The 20,876-nt window shown below is 45.5% G+C and overlaps 1 long non-coding RNA gene across 1 annotated transcript; it reads right to left on the reverse strand.

Moving 5' to 3' along the window:
- Nucleotides 1–398: 398 nt before the first annotated feature.
- LOC139356900 (uncharacterized) lies at nt 399–20,399 on the reverse strand. Its single transcript, XR_011609426.1, has 4 exons — nt 20,289–20,399; nt 14,830–14,923; nt 4,224–4,331; nt 399–541 (listed from the first exon to the last, which is right to left on the reverse strand). It is a non-coding gene; the product is annotated as an uncharacterized lncRNA (long non-coding RNA).
- Nucleotides 20,400–20,876: the final 477 nt, after the last annotated feature.

Genomic DNA, 20,876 nt, shown 5'->3' on the forward strand with positions numbered 1-20,876 from the left:
ACATGTATATGTATACGTAAAAATTAACCCATGTGACTGAGTGCGGTGGCTCACTCCTATAATCCCAGCATTTTGGGAGGCCAAGGTGGGGGAATCACTTGAGGCCAGGAGTTCGAGACCAGCCTGGCCAACATTAAAAAATTAGCTAGGCATGGTGGCGGGTGCCTGTAATCCCAGCTATTCAGAAGGCTGAGGCAGGAGAATCACTTGAACCTGGGAGGCAGAGGTTGCAGTGAGCCGAGATGGCGCCATTGCACTCCAGCCTGGGCAACTGGAGCAAAACTCTTTCTCAAAATAAATAAATAAACAAACCCATGTGTACATTTTTTATATTTTCCATATTTTATTGTGGTGAAATACATATAACATAAAATTTACCATCTTAACCATTTTCAGTGTACAGTTCAGTATTATTAAATGTTTTCAGGCTTGGTATGGTAAGTCACACTTTTAATCCCAACGCTTTGGGAGGTTGAAGCAAGAGGATCACTTGAGGCCAGGAGTTCAAGTCCAGCCTGGGCAACATACCAAGACCCTATCTCTACAAACAAGCAAAAAAAAGAAAGAAAATAAAATTACTGAGCATGGTGGCATATTCCTATGGTTCTAGCCGAGGTGGGAGGATTGCTGGAGCCCAGGAGTTGAAGGTTACAGACACTGCACTCCAGCCTGGGCAACAGTGTGAGACTCTGTCTCTAAAATAAATGAATACATCCATAATGTAGTCAGCCATCACACCATCCATCTCTGTAGCCCTTTTCATCTTGCAAAACTGAAACTCCATACCCATTAAACAGTAACTCTGCACCCATTAAATAGTAACATAACTCTGCACCCATTAAATAGTAACAATCACAATAAACATTTTTCCCTTCCTCCAGCCCCTGGTAACCACCACTATATGAATTTGATACCCCTAGGTACCTCATATAAGTAGAATCATACAGTATTTGTCTTTCTGTGACTGGCTTATTTCACTTGGCATAAGGTCCTCAAGGTTCGTCTATATCATAGCATGTGTCGGAATTTCCCTATTTTTAAGCCTAAATAATATTCCATTGTATGGATATACCACATTTTGCTTATCCAGTCATTCACTGATGGACCCTCGGTTAGCTTTCACCTTTTGACTGTTGTAAATAATGCTGCTATGAACATGGCTATATCCTGCTTTCAATTCCATTGAGTATATATCCAAAAGTGGAATTGCTGGATCACATGGTAATTCTACTTTTCATTTTTTGAGGAACTGCCACATTGTTTTCCATAACAGCTTTATCAATTTATATTCCCACCAACAGTGTACAAGACTCACAATTTCTTCACACTCTAGCCATTGCTTATTTTCTGGTTCTTTTCTTTTCTTTTTTGTTGTTGTTGTTGTTTTTTGGTTTTTGGTTTTTTTTTTTTTTTGCTTTTGTTTTGATAGTAGCATCCTAATAGGTTTACGGTGTTATCCCATTGTGGTTTTGATTTACATTTCCTTAATAATTCTTGATGTTGAGCATCTTTTCGTGTGCTTATTTGCCATTTGCATATCTTCTTTGGAGAAATGTCTATTTAAGTTCCTTGTCCATTTTTGAATTGGATTGATTTTGTTATTTTTTTTTTTTTTTTTTTTTTTTGAGACGGAGTCTCGCTCTGTCGCCCAGGCTGGAGTGCAGTGGCCGGATCTCAGCTCACTGCAAGCTCCGCCTCCCGGGTTTACGCCATTCTCCTGCCTCAGCCTCCCGAGTAGCTGGGACTACAGGCGCCCGCCACCTCGCCCGGCTAGTTTTTTGTATTTTTTTAGTAGAGACGGGGTTTCACCGGGTTAGCCAGGATGGTCTCGATCTCCTGACCTCGTGATCCGCCCGTCTCGGCCTCCCAAAGTGCTGGGATTACAGGCTTGAGCCACCGCGCCCGGCCTACGATTTTGTTGTTATTTTTAAAAGGTTTTTTGTTTGTTTTTTGAGATGGAGTCTTGCTGTGTCGCCCAGGCCAGGCTGGAGTGCAGTGGTGCGATCTCAGCTCACTGGAGCCTCCCTTTCCCAGGTTCAAGTGATTTTCCCGCCTCAGTCACTCAAGTAGCTGAGATTACAGGCGCCTGCCACCACACCTGGATAATTTTTGTATTTTCAGTAGAGACAAGGTTTCACCATGTTGACCAGGCTGGTCTCAAACTCCTAGCCTAAAGTGATCTGCCCACCTGGGGCTCCCAAAGTGCTGGGATTACAGAAGTGACCCACCGTGCCCAAAGGAGTTTTAGGAGCTCTTTACCTATTCTCAATGACAATGCCTTATCAGATATATGATTTGCAAATATTTTCTGCCATTCTTTGGGTTGCCTTTTTACATTGTTGATAGTGTCTTTTGATGCACAAAAACTTTTAAGTTTCCATGCAGTCCAATTTGTCTATTTTTTCATCTGCTGCCTGTACCTTTGGTGTCACACATATCTAAGAATTCATTGTCAAATCCGGGCTGGGCACGGTGGCTCACGCCTGTAATCCCAGCACTTTGGGAGGCCAAGGCAGGCGGATCGCGAGGTCAGGAGATCGAGACCATCCTAGCCAACTCGGTGAAATCCCGTCTCTACTACAAATACAAAAAAATCAGCCGGGCATGGTGGCAGGCGCCTGCAGTCCCAGTTACTCGGAAGGCTGAGGCAGGAGAATGGTATAAACCCGGGAGGTGGAGCTTGCAGTGAGTCAAGATCACGCCACTGTACTCCAGCCTGGGCAACAGAGCGAGACTCTGTCTTAAAAAAGAAAAAAAAAAAAAAGAATTCATTGTCAAATCCAATGTCATGAAGTGTTTACCACATTTGCTTCTGAGAGTGGTGGTGTTGTTAGGTCTTATATTTAGGTATTTGATCCACTTTGAGTTATTTTTTGTATATGGTGTTAGGTAAGGGTCCAACTTCATTCTTTTGCAGTGTGCATTATTTTTATATAAATGAAATCATGTTATGCCTATTATTCTTCTACTTGCATTTTGAACTTATTAAGTATTAAAGATTTTTAATGACCATTCGTCATCCTTGCTGACTGATGTATAGTATTTAATACCATGTGCTGCCAGGCACATTGCCTCATACTTGTAATCCCAGCTATTTGGGAGACTGAGGTGGGAGGATTGCTTGAGTCCAAGAGTGTGAGGCTGCAGTGATCACACCACTGCACTCCAACCTGGGCAATAGAGCAAGACCTGTCTCTGAAAATAATAACATAATACCACATGCCAAATCGTGTTTACCACGCCTCTATTGGTGGACATATGGGGCCATTTCCTATTTTTCTTTCTCTTTTTTTTTTTTTTTTTTTGAGACTGAGTCTCTCTCTCTCTCTGTCACCCAGGCTGCAGTGCAGTGGCACGTTCTCAGCTCACTGCAACCTCCGCCTCCCTGGTTCAAGCAATTCTCCAGCCTCAGCCTCCCAAGTAGCTGGGATTACAGGCGCCGACCACCACGCCTGGCTAATTTTTGTATTTTTAGTAGAGATGGGGTTTTGCCATGTTGGCCAGGCTGGTCTTGAACTCCTGACCTCAGGTGATCTGCCTGCCTGGGCCTCCCAGAGTGCTGGGATTACAAGTACGAGCCACTGTGCCTGACCTCTGTTTTTCTTCATTACAAACAATGATGGACATTGTATATGAACTTTACTCAAATACCTTTGGGCTCACATGGAATATTTTCAAGGAATAGAATATATCCATAGGATAAAGTATTTCTGTGGAATAAATAACTAGAAGTGGACGGCTGTATTGAACAATAGGCACTTAAAAAAATTTTTTTTTGAGACAGAGTCTCATTCTATCACCCAGGCTAGAGTACAGTAGTGCAATCTCGGCTTACTACAACCTCCACCTCCCAGGTTCAAGCGATTCTCCTATCTCAGCCCTCCAAAGTAGCTGAGATTACAGGTACGTGCCACCACACCTGGCTAATTTTTGTATTTTTTTAGTAGAAACGGGGTTTCACCATGTTCGCCAGGCTGGTCTCAAACTCCTGGCCTTAAGTAATCTGCCTACCTCAGCCTTCCAAAGTACTGGGATTACAGGCATGAACCACTGCGCCCAGCCCACTTTTAAATTTTTGAAAGAGAGAGCCCCAGAGGTCCAGACTTCAGTGAGCCACGATTGCACCATTACACTCCAGCCCGAACAACAGAGGGAGACCTTGTCGCTAAAAAAAAAAAAAAAAAAAAAAAAAAAAAAAAAAAAAAAATCAGAATTGTAGTTACCTCCAACAGGAGAATAGTATAGATGGGAAAGGGGCACATGGAGGCTCAGTGGCTTGCCGCAGATGTTCCGTTTCTTTATTTGGAAGGTGGTCACATGGATGCGTACATCTGTAAAAATCCATCAAGTACTCAGGATTAATATAGGCTATGAAATCGGTAATGTGTATACTATCCCTTGATAGGAAAAAGAAGGAAGGAAGCGGGGAAGGGATCCTTTCTTAGGAAGCATCCTAAAAATCAAATAGTCTGGCTGGATATGGTGGCTCCTGCCTGTAATCCCAGCACTTTGGGAGGCCAAGGTGGGAGGATTGCCTGAGCCCAGGAGTTTGAGACCAGCCGGGGAAACATAGGGAGAACCTCCCTCTCTACAAAATAAAAAAGAAATCAAATAGTCTATAATTATCTGCTGACTACTCAAAAAGAAGTATATGTTTAAATCTGTCAAACATGATGCATCTTTATAAAAAGATAAACACATAAGAACCGATTGTAAACAAAATTCAAGTTTCTGTAAAAACTCTAAAGTTAATACAATTCAGTTCCATAGACTGGACATCTTTCTGGTCATAAGCCCTTGACAGACACTAAGAAGGAAAATCCTTAAAGTAAAAAAGTTTGTCCTGTTGGTTTCATGCCTGTATTTCCTCTTCCTGACAAATAGTGATGCTCTAGATCTTCCTGTGGACAAATCAAACAGGCCCTGACCAAAAAGACACTTATCCAATATATTAATAAATCAAAAAAAGAAACAAAATAGTTCTGATATAATACTTATCCAACTCTTTTTTTTTTTTTTTTTTTTTTTTTTTTTTTTTGAGGCAGAGTCTCGCTCTGTTGCCAGGCTGGAGTGCAGTGGCTCACTGCAACATCCACCTCCCAGGTTCAAGCGATTCTCCTGCCTTAGCCTCCCGAGTAGCTGGGACTACAGGTGCGCGCCACCATGCCCAGCTAATTTTTGTATTTTTAGTAGAGATGGGGTTTCACCATGTTGGCCAGGATGGTCTCAATCTCTTGACCTCATGAGCCACCCGACTGGGCCTCCCAAAGTGCTGGGATTACAGGAGTGAGCCACTGCATCCAGCCCAACTATAATTTGATAATTACAGTGGCCCTCCCCTTGGGGGATACATTCCGAGACCCCCAGTGGATGCCTGAAACCACGAATAGTACCAAACCCTATATATACTGTTTTTTCCTATACATACAAACTTACAATAAAAATTAATTTGCCAGGTGTGGTGGCTCACAGCTGTAATCCTAACACTTTAGGAGGCTGAGGCAGGAAGATCACTTGAGTCCAGGAGTTTAAGACCAGTCTGGGCAACACAATGAAACCCCGTCTCTACAAAAAATGAACAAAATTAGGCGAGTGTGGTGGCATGTGCCTGCAGTCCCAGCTATTTGGGAGGCTGAGGTGAGGGATTACTTGAGCCCAGAAGGTCGAGGCTGCAATGAGCCAAGATTGTGCCACTGCAGCCAGCCTGGGCAACAGAGTGAGGCCCTATCTCAAATTAAAAAAAAAAAAGTTTAATTAACCTTAAGTTAATCTGGCTAAATATATTGCCACAGATTGGAACATGCTTCTGTTCACGTCTTCCTTCCACCTGCAAATTTAGTGCCTTTTCCATCTTCACCAAGCACTTATCATACACTGTGGCTACAACTTTTACAGTCTGAGGTGCGACAGCAAAACTAGCATGAGTTTTTTTTTCCTTCTTCACAATGTCACCAATAGAGGATTCATTCTTATTGTAGATCTTAGCAACTTCAGCATATGATTTTTTTCTCAAGTCAAGAACTTTCACCTTTACACTTAAAGGAAGCACTTTACAGCTTCTCGTTAGCATATCCTAATTGCCAGCATCACTACTGTTTCATTTTGGGGCCATTGTTAAGTAAAATAAGGGTGACTTGAGCACAAGCACTGAAATACTCAGACAGTTGATCTGATCACCTAGATAGCTAGGAAGCGACTAACGGTGGTGGTGGGGGAAGGGCGTGGATACACTGGACAAAGTGGGGATTCATGTCCTGAGCTGGATGGAGCAGGATGACACAAGATTTCGTCACGCTACTCAGGATGGCATGCAATCTAAGACTTATGGGCTGGGCTCAGTGGCTCACACCTGTAATCCCAGCACTTTGGGAGGCCGAGGTGGGTGGATCACCTGAAGTCAGGAGTTCGAGACCAGCCTAGCCAACATGATGAAACCCCATCTCAACTAAAAGCATAAAATGTTAGCTGGGCATGGTGGCAGTTGCCTGTAATCCCAGCTACTCGGGAGGCTGAGGCAGGAGAATCACTTGAACCCGGGAGGCGCAGGTTGCAGTGAGCCAAGATTGTGCTGGAACAGAAATTAAAAGAAATTTTAAAATGTGTAAGCAGAAACTCAGTTGTATGTAAGAAAACCCAATTCCCCCCGAAAAAGAGAAAGAGCTGGAGTCCTTTAAAAATTAACTGCCTGTTTTTCTGTGGCTAGTGAGCCTTATCTCCTCCTTTCCCAGGCATTGTGAAGACCCTGTTTCTCTAACTGTGCAGCTGCAAGGTCACTAGACAGATAAAACATGTTTGTCCTTGAAAAGTAAGAAATGGTGTAATGCATGTCTCAATTAATTGAATAACTGTCTTTGTTTGTCACTTCTGTAATATGCCTCCCCCTGCACAGATCTCCCCCCACCCCATGAAATGCTTAAAAGGTAACTTAACTCTTTGTTCAGGGCTCAGTCCTTTGGATGTTAATCCAACTAAGCCAGTGCACCTAAACAATACATATCCTCCTGAACCCCCTCGGTCTCTCTAATTCCTTATCAATCCCGCAATAGCGCCACTGCACTCCAGCCTGGGCAAAAAGAGCAAAACTCCATCTCAAAGACTTCTGAATGGTTTTTATTTCTGATATTATTCATTTTATATCTTCAGACCATGGCTGACCATGGGTGACCGAAACTAAAGAAAGTGAAACCACAGATAAGGGAGAACTACTGTATTCTTTAGAGTAGTACTCCCTAGAATAATAGACAGGAGTGTGAAAGTTTGGCTGGCACTCAGAATTTGGACAAACATTTCAAAAAATATGCTTCTCTGTCTCTACAACAAAATATAAATATCTGAAACCACCTAACTGAATTAATGACAAAAGCCAGCTCATGAGTTGTAAGATATTTTTCAAACAGCTAGTCAGCTAAAGAAGTTTCCCCACCTTAATTTAACCAGAGAAAAATGCCTTATGTCACAAATCTTGAAGCCACCATGACCAGTGATGTTATAAAACTAGAAGTGGCTGATAATTATAGAAAACTGTCGGACAGGCACAGTGGCTCATGCCTGTAATCCTAGCACTTTGGGAGGCAGAGGTGGGCGGATCACTTGAGGTCAGGAGTTCAAGACCAGCCAGGCCAATATGATGAAACCCCATCTCTACTAAAAATATTTTGAAAAATTAGCTGGGCGTAGTGGTGGGCGCCTGTAATCCCAGCTGCTCGGGAGGCTGAGACAGGAGAGTCACTTGAACCTGGGAGACGGAAGTTGCAGTGAGCTGAGATCGTGCCATTGCACTCCAGCCTGAACAAAAAAGAGTGAAACTCCATCTAAAAAAAAAAAAAGAAAAGAAAAGAAAACTGTCCACTGTCCGAAGACACAGGTTTATTCAGGAAATCCCTGGTTTATTTTGATTATTGCTTCACTCCTGCAACCTTGCTGCAATAAAGCCCACACGTATAGCAAGTGAAAGAGATACAAAGAACATTTGAGTTTGCCACTACAGAAACAACACAAATATCCAACAGTAGAGGTTATCTGGGTAAACTGTTACATCTTGTAACATTATATAAGCACTAAAAAATCATGAAGCAAGGCCGGGCACTGTGGCTCACGTCTATAATCCCAGCACTTTGGGAGGGCAAGGCAGGTGGGTCACTTGAGGTAAGTAGTTCAAGACCAGCCTAGCCAAAATGGTGAAACCTCATCTCTACTAAAAATACAAAAATTAGCTGCACGTGGTGGCATGCACCTGTAATACCAGCTACTCAGGAGGTTGAGGCAGGAGAATCATTTAAACCCGGGAGGTGGAGGTTGCAGTGAGCTGAGATTGTGCCATTGTGCTCCAGCCTAGGTGACAGAGCAAGATTCTATCTCAAAAAAAAAAAAAAAAAAAATTATGAAGCAGAAATCTATTTATTGACATGATGAATAATTATATCCTTATTGAAAATCAAAGAAATGTATGTTTAAACCTAAAGATATGTAATTTCTGAGATTATCTGTAGTAAACAAAATTTAAGCCAGGCACAGTGGCTTATGCCCGTAATCCCAACATTTTGGGAGGCTGAGGTGGGAGGATCACTTGAGCCCGGGAATTTGAAATCAGCCTGGGCAACATAGCAAGATGACATCACTACAAAAAAAAAAATTAACTAGCGATGGTGGTGCATACCTGTGGTCTAGCTACTTGGGAGGCTGAGGTGGGAGGATCACAGAGCCCAGAGGTCAAGGCTGAAGTGGGCGATAGTCACGCCACTGCACTCCAGCCTGAGCAATAGAGCAAGATCCTAACTCAAAAAAAAATTAAATTAAAATTTAAAAATAAGCCAGGTGTGGTGGCACGTGCCTGTAGTCCCAGCTACACGGGAAGCTGAGGCAGGAGAATCACTTGAACCTGGGAGGCAGAGGTTGCAGTGAGCTGAGATCATGCCACTGCATTCCAACCTGGGTCTCAAAGTGAGACTCTGTCTCAAAACACAAACAAACAAAAAGCTTTCTTTAGGCCTGGGTGCCGTGGCTCATGCCTGCCTCCTATCACTTTGGGAGGCTGAGGTGGGCAGATTACCTGAGGTCAGGCATTTGAGACCAGCCAGGCGGATCACGAGGTCAGGAGTTTGAGATCAGCCTGGCCAACATGGGGAAATTCTGTCTCTACTAAAAATACAAAAATTAGCTATGTGTGGTGGCGGGCACATAATCCCAACTACTTGGGAGGCTGAGGCAGGAGAACTGCCAGAAGGCGGAGGTTGCAGTGAGCCAAGATCATGCCTCTGCACTCCAGCCTGGGCAACAAAAGTGAAACTCTGTCTCAAAAAAAATAAATAAAAAATAAGGCCAAGCGTGGTGGCTCACACCTTTAATCCCAGCACTTTGGGAGGCCGAGGCAGGTAGATCACCTGAGGTCAGGAGTTTGAGACCAGCCTGACCAACATGGTGAAACCCCATCTCTACTAAAAATATAAAAATGAGCTGGGCCTGATGGCACATATCTGTAATCCCAGCTACTCGGGAGGCTGAGGCAGGAGAATCGCTTGAACTCAGGAGGGAGAGGTTGCAGTGAGCTGAGATCACTCCATTGCACTCCAGCCTGGGCAACAAGAGTGAAACTCCATTTCAAAAAAAATAAAAATAAAAATAAAATAAAATAAAATAAAATATGGGAATAACCTAAATGCCCATCAATTGGGGAATGGTTGAATAGATTATGGTACACCCACACTATGGAATAGTACAAAGATATTTTTAAGTAAAATAGGTCTAGGCCGTGAGCAGTGGCTCAAGCCTGTAATCCCAGCACTCTGGGAGGCCAAGGTAGGCGGATCATCTGAGGTTAGGAGCTCAAGACCAGCCTGGCCAACATGGCGAAACCCCGTCTCTACTGAAAGTACAAAAATTAGCCGAGTGTGGTGGCGCATGCCTGTAATTGCAGCTACTCTGGAGGCTGAGGCAAGAGAATCGCTTGAACCCAGGAGGCAGAGGTTGCAGTGAGCCGAGATCGAGCCATTGCACTCCAGCCTGGGCGACAGAGTGAGACACAATCTCGAAAAATAAATAAATTAATTAATAAATAAAATAGATATATTTCTGTATTTACAAGGAAAAGTATGTACTATATATAATGAATTATTTTTAAAGCCTCTGAGTAATATGTATAGACAAGCTTCTCCCCTTACATTTCAATGTCTACAGTCACAGAAAAAAAGAATGTCAACTCTTCCCTCCACCAACAGATGGCATTAGCTGTAATGAATGGTCATTGTGAACTACGTACAATTCAACAATGTTGCTGTTCTTGTGTCCAAGTAATGTTTCACGTATTATCAACCCCATAGTAGCCAAGAAGAATAAAGCCAGGGAGAATTCTGAACATGCTAATAAGAGGCAAACAATTATATAAGAAACAAACACAGAAATAATATTTACTTTGAAAGTGGGGAGAAATGAGAAATGTCATATTGCATGTGCCTGTGGAGGAGACTGCCACAGTGGCAACGGACTTTGTTTTAGAGATGGGGATCTCACTCTGTCACCCAGCCTGGGGTGCAGTGGCACAATCATGGCTCCCTGCACCCCTGAACTCCTAGACTCAAGCAATCCTCCCACCTCAGCCTCCTGAAGAAGCTAGGAGTATAAATGGTACCATCACACCTGGTTAATTTTATTATTATTATTAATTTTGTAGAGACAGAGTCTCACTGTGTTGCCCAAGCTGGTCTTGAACTCCTGGCCTCAAGTGATCATCTGGCTTCACCTTCCCAACGCACTGGGATTACAGGCAGGAGCTACTATGCCCAGCCAGGAACAGTTTTAAAGGACACAAAAGGCCGGGTGTGGTGGCTCACGCCTGTAATCCCAACACTTTGGGAGCCCGAGGCGGGGGTACTGCCTGAGGTCAGGAGTTTGAAACCAGTCTGGCCAATATGGTGAAATCCCATGTCTACTAAAAATGCAAAAACATTAGCCGGACATGGTGGCATGCGCCTGTAATCCCAGCTACTCAGGAGGCTGAGGCAGGGGAATTGCTTGAACCAGGGAGGCGGAGGTTGCAGTGAGCCGAGATAGCGCCACTGCACTCCAGCCTGGGCAACAGAGCAAGATTCCGTAATAGATAAATAAATAAATAAACAAGCAAATAAATGATGGGCAAAAAAAATAAAGCATGTAGTACAGGAAAAGAAGGAAAAGTGAGAATGATAAAATGGAAAAAATTTCAGTTTATGGCTAAATAATCAGAATCAAATCAGATCTCTATCAGTTAATTTGTCTGGAAGTAAGTAGTGAGGAAGAGTCAAAGTTTAGGCCTGAATTTAGATTAGCCCTCATGAATTCAAGGAGACAGAGGGAGATGAGCACCAGGACCAAAAGTCCCCTTTCACCTCAGGTCACCCCAGGAACTGTGGCTGCTTCCCTTTGCCTGCCACTCCTCCAAGCACCTCCACTGCCTAAGGTTCCACCTCAACCCCTTAGAAAGAACAGACCCTGATAGGGCCGGGCGCGGTGGCTCAAGCCTGTAATCCCAGCACTTTCGGAGGCCAAGACGGGCAGATCACGAGGTCAGGAGATCGAGACCATCCTGGCTAACATGGTGAAACCCCATCTCTACTAAAAAAATACAAAAAACTAGCCGGGCGAGGTGGCGAGCGCCTGTAGGCCCAGCTACTCGGGAGGCTGAGGCAGGAGAATGGCGTGAACCCGGGAGGCGGAGCTTGCAGTGAGCTGAGATCCGGCCACTGCACTCCAGCCTGGGCGACAGAGCGAGACTCCGTCTCAAAAAAAAAAAAGAAAAAGAAAAAGAAAGAACAGACCCTGATATCAGGTAGTCTCACTACGTTGATCCCACAGCCTGGAGGTTGGAGAAGAAGGAAGAGTGACAGATGTTCCTGCTTTCTTCACCCTTGCAGAGCTTTTGTATTGCCAATGTCACCCCACAAATACTTGACCCTGAAGAAAGTGAAGGTTTGTCCTAAAAGGACTCCAGCAAAAGGCAAGGCAGAACCAAACCAGACCAAACAGGTCCTGGTCAAACAGGCAGTTATACAAATATATCCAAAAAATCTAAACGTATCAATACATTTAAAAAAACAAAAACACTTTCTTCCAGACTGTTCACCATCCCCACCACAGCCCTCTACCCTAGCCACAACTACCTACCTCCTAGACACCGGTTTAAGACAGCCTCAATCTGGCTGAGTGAATTGACTCACATCTATAGTCCCAGAACTTTGGGAGGTCAAGGTGGGAGGATTACTTGAGCCCAGGAGTTCGAGACTAGCCTGGGCAACATAGGGACACCTTGTCTTTACAAATAAAATTTAAAGAAAAAAAATTTTTTTTTTAATAGCCAGGTGACTGGGCGTGGTGGCTCACGCCTGTAATCCTAACACTTTGGGAGACGGAGGTGGGCAGATTGCCAGAGCTCAGGAGTTCCAGACTAGCTTGAACAACATGGTGAAACTCGGTCTCTACTGAAAATACAAAAATGTAGCCAGGCATGGTGGTGCAAGCCTCCAGTCCCAGCTACCCAGGAGGCTGAGGCGTGAGAATTGCTTGAAACCAGGAGATGGAAGTGAGCCTAGATCGCGCCACTTCACTCCAGCCTGGGTGACGGCAAGACTCTGTCTCCAAAAAAAAAAAGCCAGGCATAGTGGTGCACACCTGTAATCCCAGCTACTCAGGAGGTTGAGGCAAGAAGGATTGCTTAAGCCCAAGAGGTTGAGGCCGCAGTGAACCACGTCTGTGCCGCTGGACTGTAGCCTGGGCACCAGAGTAAGACTCTGTCTCTAAAAAGAAAAAGACAGAAAGAAAAGACAATTTCAATCAGGGAGGAAGTAGAGGCAAAGAGAAGAAGGATGGCCTCATTTTTATTTTCTGTTGGTTCTGCAATCTGTTTCCCTGCACAGTTTCTCCCCCAGTTGACTTTAAGGAAAGGAGGTAGCAACCCAAACCAGTTCATCATCTAAAATTTGGGGGCTCACTGCTTCTTTTAAAATTAAGGTTGAACTATAATTTACATACAGAAAAATGCACAGGTCTTGAGTGTACAGTTCGATGAGTTTTGACAAACATGTACAACAGTGAAACCAATATCCCCAACAAGATTTTGGCCATTTTAATCAACCCAAACATTTCCTCCATGCCACACACCAGTCATTCCCCTTCAGAGGCAACCGTTGTTCTAATTTTCACAACCACAAATTAGTTTCTACCTGTCCTCGCACTTCATATGAAGGGAATCACTCAGTATTGCTCTCTTGTATCTTTTGCTTCTTTCACTCAATTTTTTTTTTTTTTTTTTTTTTTTTTTTTTAAACACAGGGTCTCACTCCAATGCCCAGGCTGGAGTACAGTGGCACAATCTTGGCTCACAGCAACCTCCGCCTCCTGGGTTCAAACAATTCTCCTGCCTCAGCCTCCCGAGTAGCTGGGATTACAGGCATGCGCCACCACGCCCAGCTAATTTTTATATTTTTAGTAGAGGCGGGGTTTCACCATGTTGGCCAGGCGGGTCTCAAACTCCGGACATCAGGTGATCTGCCCTCCTAAGCCTCCCAAAGTGCTGGGATTATAGGTGTGAGCCACTGCTCACGGCCTAAATCCTAAAAGTATTTTAAAATCTAAAAATATGGGAGGCCAAGGCAGGTGGATCGCTTGAGCCCATGAGTTCAAGACTACCCCGGGCAATGTAGTAAGACCTCATCTGTGCTAAAATAAAATTTTTTTTAATTTTTAAAAAAATGGCAAGTAACACTGGCATCTATTAAAAGAAGAAATCTAAAAATGAAAAAGTTTACTTTTGAAGAAAGGTTGGAAGTGGCTAAACAGATCTAGCTAAAGCCCTTGTGTCAGGTAAGTATCATTTCTTCTGGGGAAGCCCACTTCTTTTAGCATGTACCCCACTCCAGTTATCTGGAAAAAAATCTGGAGCAACAATGTTTGACCTCAATCCAAAGTTATAGAAGGAAACATAATTGACTTCAAATAATATAGCAAACCTTAAGTACACACATAAAAATTGACTGTTGTCCAGACACAGTGGCTCACACCTGTAATCTCAGTATTTTAGGAGGCTGAGGTGGGAGGATCACTTGACTCTAGAAGTTTGAGACCAGCCTGGGCAACACAGCAAGACCCCCTCTCAAAAAAAAATTTAAAAATTAATTGAATATGGTGACAGGAGCCTGCGGTCCCAGCTACTTGGGAGGCTGAAGTAGGAGGATCACATGAGCCCAGGAGGTCAAGGCTGCAGTGAGTCGTGATCATGCCGCTGCACACTTCAGCCTAGGTAACAAAGCAAAGACCCTGTTTCAAAATTTTTTTTTTTTTTGAGACAGAATCTCGCTCTGTCGCCCAGGCTGGAGTGCAGTGGCCGGATCTCAGCTCACTGCAAGCTCCACCTCCCGGGTTTACGCCATTCTCCTGCCTCAGCCTCCCGAGTAGCTGGGACTACAGGCGCCCGCCACCTCGCCCGGCTAGTTTTTTGTATTTTTTAGTAGAGACGGGGTTTCACCGTGTTAGCCAGGATGGCCTCGATCTCCTGACCTCGTGATCCGCCCATCTCGGCCTCCCAAAGTCCTGGGATTACAGGCTTGAGCCACCGCTCCCGGCTCAAAATATTTATATAAATTTACTGTCACTCAAAATCTAGGTTTGAAATTCACTCTTGGTCACTAAAGGGGCAGGTGCAGAGTTTTTCTGTCCTGGGTCCTCAGCCTCGTGCCCCATTTCCAGCTCTCTTCCCTGCCCCCCTGCCGCCCCACTCCTAGCCTGGGATGGGACTGCTGCTGTGGAATATGCTTCCTCGATTTCCAGAAAGTCTGAGGTCATCCAGAGAGTCCCCTTACTTACTTAGCAAGTACAGGAGGAGACTTGCAACTAATTTTGTATTTGCTAGAATTTTCTTTTCACCATTTTTTCTCCTCTCAAAAGGAAACTTTCCATCCTGCAGGAAGAAGACAAAATAATTATTTCATTCAAGAGGTCATTGATAATGACTGTGATAAATGGTCTCAATAAAGAGATTCTTGGGTGAACAGGACTCTCCAAGCATTGCCACGAGAGTACACTGGGAGTTGTATCTGTGGTTTATGTACACAAATAAGTTCCGATTGACAGAAAGACTGTGGACTCAACAGCTGACATGTAAAAGGACAGGATGAGGCCAGGCGCGGTGGCTCACACCTGTAATCCCAGCACTTTAGGAGGCCGAGGCGGGCAGATCACCTGAGGTCAGGAATTCAAGACCAGCCTGACCAACATGGTGAAATCCTATCTCTACTAAAAATATAAAATTAGCCAGCTATGGTGGCACATGTCTATAATCCCAGCTACTTGGGAGGCTGAGGCAGGAAAATCACTTGAACCCAGGAGGCTGAGGTTGCAGTCAGCTGAGATCACACCATTGCACTCCAGCCTGGGCTACAAGGTGAAACTCCATCTCAAAAAAAAAAAAAAATGAGCAGGATGCCTCCTTTCTGGGTCTCCTGCCCCCTTGTATGAATGCAGGGACTGCTGGGGGAGGTGACTCCCATGCTCTCTGCCCACATCAGTTTGCTTCAGGCTGTACATTTGGCTGTCTCTCTTGGACAAAAACCACCATGTGCCCCAGTTGTGGTCCCTAATATATCTTCAATGCTGGCCAGACCACTCCTGCCCACAGGTCACTGCTCCGCCCTGTCACCATCACCTGATTGGATACCAGTTCTCCTCTGATTCACCCCTCGTGCAGGCTGCAACTTTGAGTTGCCCAGGAGGGCCACTGATAACCCCTGAGCAACTGTCAAAGGAAAACAAGCCAGATACTGGTTAAAACAGTGAAAACAGATTATATGCAGTAATGAGGGGCAGTAGGGAAAAGAGCTGAGCTCTCTTCTGGTTTACCCAGAGGTAACAGCATTTTAAAGGGAGAATGGGAGTGGGAGTGGGTAGAGGCAAGCAAGGACTAAAGGGAAAAGTTATCAAGTGAAAATGCAGTCGGCCAGCTGTGCCTGCTAGCTGGCGATCAGCAAGGCTGGGATTCTGTCCTCCCATAGAGACTGGGAGACAGAGACCTTCCTGATAATCACATTTCAAAGGAATGGCTTTCAGGTCTTTTGAGAAAGGTAAGTTGTAGGAGATACACACACATCTCAAAGGGCAGAAGAAGGAGTCTCAATAGGAGGCCCTTTTCATGAATGCTTTGTGAAAGTGGGGGTCAGGGGTCTATATTAGGTACTGGCTGCCAACAAACAGTTCATTCTTTTGACAGCCTGGAGATTTTACAGACAGGAGCTTAAAAGGGGGCTGGATGGTCCCAGAGATGCCACCTTAGGCTGCTAGAAGCCATGCTAGGGTTGGTCAAATCTCTTAGCACAGGAGTTTGCAGTCATTAGGTGAAAAGAGTTCTTGCAGTTCTCACTACCTTCACATCAGACCCCAACCAGCGCCACTGACCTTGCCCTTGCTACTTGCCTGCCAACAACCTCTATTCTTGCCCATGAGCTGCCAACAGCCTCACCAATAATTGCTACTTACATATTTGACTCTGCAGCTCACAGTCTGCTGCTGGTGGAGGAAGGATTCAACCTCCTTCACAGCTTGGACTCCTGGTGCTACAGCTTCATCAGCTTTTATACCCAGATTAGTTTCCTTCCCCACTGCAACCATGAGCCACTACCCGGAGGTCCCAGTTATAGCCACACCCTGTGCAAAGAGCCACTGCCTACATCCCACCCAAGGCCCCATGTCTGAGCCTAGCATGGTGTATTCTTTCTTCTCCAATGTCGCCTCTCTCTCTGGAACACAATTGTACCTACGGTGTGGCTCCATCCCCCACCAAACATGCCCAGGTAAATTTGAGCCCCAAGTGAGGGCAAAGCTCACATTTTTCTTTTTTTTTTTTTTTGAGACGGAGTCTCGCTGTGTTGCCCAGGTTGGAGTGCAGTGGCCGGATCTCAGCTCACTGCAAGCTCTGCCTCCCGGGTTTTTACGCCATTCTCCTGCCTCAGCCTCCCGAGTAGCCGGGACTACAGGCGCCCACCACCTCGCCCAGCTAGTTTTTTGTATTTTTTAGTAGAGACGGGGTTTCACCGTGTTAGCCAGGATGGTCTCGAACTCCTGACCTCGTGATCCGCCCGTCTCGGCCTCCCAAAGTGCTGGGATTACAGGCTTGAGCCACCGCGCCCGGCCAAAGCTCACATTTTTCACCTGGTGCTCCTAGACCTGTGTAAACAAGCAATTCTAACCGTGCAGCCGGATGCTATTTTATACTGTTATCTAATGTGGGTTTTGTCCCTGAATCTTTCCGCCCATTTGGGAAGCAGGTAGGACATTTGAAGCTCATTCCCTCAGGAAGTGATGGGGGATACAGCAGAACAAAGAGTCCATTCTTAGCTTTTGAGTTTCAAATAGACCTTTGAAAGTTATGCCAGAGAGCATATTTGTGGGGGGAAATAGGGGCAGGAGTTGAATTTTTTAAATCTAAAGCCTGGGCGGGGTGCAGTGGCTCACACCTGTAATTCCAGAGCTTTGGGAAGCCAAGGAGAGGATCACTGAAATCCAGGAGTTTGAGACTAGCCCGGGCAATATAGCGAGACTCTGTTTCTACAAAAAATAAACAAAAAGTCACCAGGCATTGTGGAGTACCTACAGTCCTAGCTATTTAGGAGACTGAAGTGGGAGGATCACTTGAGATGGGGAGTTTGAGGCTGCCTGAGCCCTGATCACACCACTGCACTCCAACCTGGGTGGCAGAGTGAGATCCTGACTCATAAAATAAAATAAAATCTGGTAGGGTCCAGTGGCTCATGTCTGTAATCCCAGTACTTTGGGAGGCCGAGGCGGGCGGATCACCTGAAGTCAGGAATTCCAGACCAGCCTGGCCAACATGGTGAAACCTGTCTCTACTAAAAATACAAAAATTAGCCAGACCTGGTGTCACTCGCCTGAAATTCCAGCTACTCAGGAGGCTGAGGTGGGAGAATTGCTTGAACCCGGGAGGTGGAGGTTGCAGTAAGCCGAGATGGTGCTACTGGACTCCAGACTGTGACAGAATGAGGATCCATCTCAACAAAAAATAAAATAAAATAAAATCTAAAGCTTGATAAAAGTTTATGTCTCAATAAATTCAGTGTATTGAAGTACAGCAATAGCAGCTTCAAGATTGAGAGGAGAGGGGCAAGTTGGGGAGGCGGGAGGGGGCACTTAGGTATGTCACTGAGAAGAGGCCCTGTTCCATGTCATGCTAGTTCCCTGGCCCATTCTCAAGGGTAAGAATGATGTCAGACCCCATCAAGTCTCACTGAGGATCCAAGAGCAGAAAATACCAAAGGCGGATGTTCTGGAAGGCTCCCGCAGCTCAAGCTTTGGGCCCTTTACTTGCACTGGCTTCTTCCAAGGCCCTGGACCTAATTTCATATTAATGGTTTTTATTTTCTTTAGAGAAGACCCCTAGAACTGCTTCAGGATCTGCCCCTGAAGAGGCCCTGAGCCTCATTTTCTTAGAAAGAAGCCCAGGACACTAGCCTGTTGGACATAAGACCACAAAGAGCAAAAACATACCCTGGCTGAGGTCCCAGATCAACCAGCTCCCAGCCAAACCCCCAGCTGCCTGCAGTTGCAAGTGATCTCAGACAAGACCAGGAGAAGAACCATCCATCCCACCTCAAACAACTGACCCACAGAATCCTAAGCAAATAAGACAGTTGTTGTCATAAGCCACTAAATCCAAGAGTGTTTTGTTATACAGAAATAGATAACTGAGGCAGTGAACTTGGACAAGTCATAAAAAAAAAATTTTTTTTGGACGAGTCACTTTCTTCACTCAAAATAATATTTACTGGGAAAAACAAGTGAAGGACCGCAGAACACGCCACCCCAAAATATGCCATTTCGGCTTAAGAATTATTTCGAGTTAAAGGCATAAACGCTGACCACTTCTTCTTTCTGATAGCAAATTCCCAGTGACAATTGTTCTTTCAGGCCAGGTGCAGTGGCTCACACCTGTAATCCCAACACTTTGGGAGGCCAAGGCAGGAGGATCGTTTGAGTCCAGGAGTTCAAGACCAGCCTCGGCAACATGGTGAAACCCCGTCTCTATTAAAAATACAAAAATTAACCAGGCGTGGTGGCACAAGTCGATCATCCCAGCCACAAGGGAGGCTGAGACACAAGAATTGCTTGAACCCAGGAGGCAGAGGCTGCAGCAAGCCAACATCATACCATTGCACTCCAACCTGGGCTACACAGCAAGACTTCACATCAAAAAAAAAAAAAAAAAAGCCGGATGTGGTGGTTCAAGTCTGTAATCCCAGCACTTTGGGAGGCCGAGGCGGGCGGATCACAAGGTCAGGAGATTGAGACCATCCTGGCTAACATGGTGAAACCCCGTCTCTATTAAAAATACAAAAAAAAAAATTAGCTGGGCATGGTGGCAGGCGCCTGTAGTCCCAGCTACTCGGGAGGCTGAGGCAGGAGAATGGCGTGAACCTGGGAGGCGGAGCTTGCCATGAGCTGAGATCATGCCACTGCACTCTAGCCTGGTTGACAGAGTGAGACTCCGTCTTAAAAAAAAAAAAAAAAAAGCCGGGCGCGGTGGCTCAAGCCTGTAATCCCAGCACTTTGGGAGGCCGAGGCGGGCGGATCACAAGGTCAGGAGATCGAGACCACGGTGAAACCCCGTCTCTACTAAAAATACAAAAAATTAGCCGGGCGCGGTGGTGGGCGCCTGTAGTCCCAGCTACTCAGGAGGCTGAGGCAGGAGAATGGCGGGAACCCGGGAGGCAGAACTTGCAGTGAGCTGAGATCCGGCCACTGCACTCCAGCCCGGGCAACAGCGTGAGACTCCGTCTCAAAAAAAAAAAAAAAAAAAAAAAAGGCTGGACACAGTGGCTCACGCTTATAATCCCAGCAATTTGGGAGGCTGAGGCAGGCAGATCACTTGAGGTCAGGAGTTTGAGATCAGCCTAGCCATCATGGTGAAACTCCAACTCTAATAAAAAAAAATACAAAAATGAGCTGGGCGTGGTGGTGGACACCTGTAATCCCAGCTACTTGGGAGGCTGAGGAAGGAGAATCACCTGAACCTCGGAGGCGGAGGTTGCAGTGAGCCGAGATCGCACCACTGCACTCCAGCCTGGATGACAAGAGCGAGACTCCATCTCAAAAAAAAAAGGAAAATATCTTATGTTAGGAGGGCTCTCAAAGGCAAGCTCTGAATATAACAACTGGAATGGAAAAACTGAAAGAAGCTCTCCTAGTACCTAAGCAAAGCCATCCTCAATCCTAAAGCTGGGGGACCCTGGAGTACCCTCCCCAGAAGTCTTTCTTACCCAGGATACAGTGTACACAAATTCAAAGGCTGAGGGAATGAGTAGGTTTCCTAACTCAGTTCTCCATGCCAAAGTTCATCCTCCTACGGTCTGAGAGCGGGCTAGAACTATTTCAGGCCTAACGTCAACATCCTTGAGAAATTCTTATCTGGAAAGAGTGGGGAGGTCTCCATGGCAACCTGTCCCAGGCCCAGCCCTGGCAGAGCTCCAAGGCACACAAATAAAGCCATCGGAATGTGGTGCAGGGCTCAGGGCGGGATAACTAGAAAGTTGCCAAGTTTCCATGAAAACCAACAGTGTGAGGCCTCAGGCTCTGGAAGATATCAGTAGGGAAGCTTGGGTCCTCACAGGGTCTACCCATGGAAAATAACACATTCCTAAATAGCACATATGTGCATGCACACAGGATCACACACACACAGCCTGCTTGGAGGACAGCGACACTGCTTCTTGAAAAAGAGGCTTGTTGAAAGGAGAATGCTGGCCTTAGAGCCAGACAGAGATTCCAGTACCCGCCCTGTCAATTCCTGGGAGCCCCAGGTCAGTTTCCGAACAAGTTATCCTCATGGCCACCTCCCTTGCTTTCTC

This window comes from Macaca nemestrina, chromosome 1 (genome assembly GCF_043159975.1).
Source record: "Macaca nemestrina isolate mMacNem1 chromosome 1, mMacNem.hap1, whole genome shotgun sequence".
Lineage (NCBI taxonomy): Eukaryota > Metazoa > Chordata > Mammalia > Primates > Cercopithecidae > Macaca > Macaca nemestrina.